This window comes from Colobus angolensis, unplaced genomic scaffold, assembly GCF_000951035.1.
Source record: "Colobus angolensis palliatus isolate OR3802 unplaced genomic scaffold, Cang.pa_1.0 Scaffold502, whole genome shotgun sequence".
Lineage (NCBI taxonomy): Eukaryota > Metazoa > Chordata > Mammalia > Primates > Cercopithecidae > Colobus > Colobus angolensis.
In genome coordinates this window covers 297935-300107 of record NW_012118511.1, presented here as the reverse complement: position 1 = coordinate 300107, position 2173 = coordinate 297935, and positions in this window count along the sequence as shown.

Below are 2173 nucleotides of genomic sequence, written 5' to 3'. Positions count from 1 at the left end.
GGGGCTGGCCCAACACCCTACAGGTTCACGGTCATCAGTGGGGCTGGGGGGTCTCCTGGCAAACCCTCCGCGGGGCGCCGGGGCGCAGGTGCGCCCCCATCCCCAGGGTCTCATTATCCGCGGCCACACCTGGGCCGAACCGTGCGCCCCCCTTCCCCTCCCCCGCTCCCGGCGGAGCTTCTGTCTGGGCCGAGGGGTACTCCTGGGGCCTGCCCAGCCTTGGGGTGAGGGGCTGGCCCAACACCCTACAGGTTCACGGTCATCAGTAGGGCGGGACCACAGTGGGCACGGGTCCCACACGCACCAAGGTGCGTCTGGAGCCACAGAAGCAACAAGAGCCCCTCAAAGGCTTAGTGACCTGGCTGGGCTGTGTGAGTTCCCAAGAGGGGGTGTCCCTGCAGGGCTCTTGGAAACCCAATTCCCGAACCCCTGTCCTTGGGGAGAGCACACTGACACGGGGCCGGAGTGCAGAGACCGGAGCACAGAGGGGGCTTCTGATATTGACACCTAAACTGAGACCTGTGGGTGGGTGGGATGGGACCAGGCAGGGGACAGGGGTGAGCCGGCCCTGGCTGGGACAGCTCGACCAAAGACCTGAGTCTGAATAAGGGAGAAGGGGTCGGAACACCAGCCTGAGTCCCTTTCTTAGACACCCCTGGCCCCCTATTCCTGGTTCCGGGGACACCAGAAATTAGACCCGCCCTTGCCAAGGAGCTCCTTGATTGAGCAGAAGACCACCTTGGGTGCTAGGGGGCATTGGGGTTTGGGTGGGGACTGTCTCCCTTGGCCCCCCACCTGCACACAAGCTTACCAGGGCAGGATCCTACGAGCTTGGGCCCAGGCCCCTCTAGAGCCCCACCTCTGCGGACGCTTCGCTGTAGGGAGTGGGGGCTGTTAGGACGCTTGTCTCCAGGCTGCCAGCTCCAGCTCCTACAGCTGTTACCAGATAGAAGGTCTTGGAGATGAGTTGTCTAGGCTCTTGGTGGGTTGAACAAAGAATTGAACAAACACACAAAGTAACAAAAGAACAAGGAAACACAAAGCAACAAAAGAACTCAGAAGAAAGCACAGATTTATGGAAGGCAATTCACAGATTGGGAGTGGGCTCCAGCAAGTACCTCCAGAGCCTCCGTAATTAGAATTTTTATCAAGCAAATGAACCTGGCCACAGCCCTTGTGCCCTTTAGGGGCCTCCAATTGACTACACCCGATGAAGGATTGGCCCGAGACCAATCAGAGGTGAAGTGGAAACTTCTGTCTCGTTATCACAGGAGCCAGGATGTGGCCTGTGTGCTGCCCAATCCTGCCTACAACTGGCTGCACCTGCTGTTCTGTTGCTTATGACCAACCCTTGGCTACCCTCATTCCCTATTCTGCCTCACAGCCACCATAGATGCCCACCCCTGCAGACAGGGCAGCCAGACCTGGGCCACCTCACCCCACCTGTGTGTGGGGCATGGGAGGGGTCACTGGGATCCAAGGGAGATGGTTCCCTGGAGTAAGAGACCCCACAAGCCCCCTGCCCCAGCTCATACTGAACCTGGCCTCTCCAGCAATGGAAATGGACTCTGGCCACTATGTTAGGGGCTCCTAGACCAAGACCAGCCACCCACCCTGCCCAGCCCCCAGCAACCCCTCAGTGGGTAAGGACGGGGAGAGGTACTCTGCCTCCAAGAAAGCAGAAATAGACCAGATGTGGTGGTACACATCTGTAGTCCCAGCTACTCAGGAGGCTGGGGTGGGAGCATCACCTGAGCTCAGGAGTTTGAGGCTGCAGTGAGTTTATGATTGCATCACTGCACTCCTGGTGACAGAATAAGATCACCGTCTCTCAAAAAATAAAAACATAGCCAAGTGCCACGGCTGATGCCTGTAATCCTAACATTTGGGAGGCTGAACTAGGAGGATCACTTGAGGCCAGGAGTTCAAGATCAGCCAGCCTAGGCAACATAGCAAGAAGCTGAGGCCCTTACAGACAGGGATAAGTGAGGAGCTACGTGTATATTTATCTACAAAAATAAAAATGATTAAAAGAAAAATTAGTGGCCAGGCGCGGTGGCTCACGCCTGTAATCCCAGCACTTTGAGAGGCCAAGGCAGGTGGATCACTTCAGGTCAGGAAGTTCAAGACCAGCCTGGCCAATACGGTGAAACCCCATCTCTACTAAAAATAC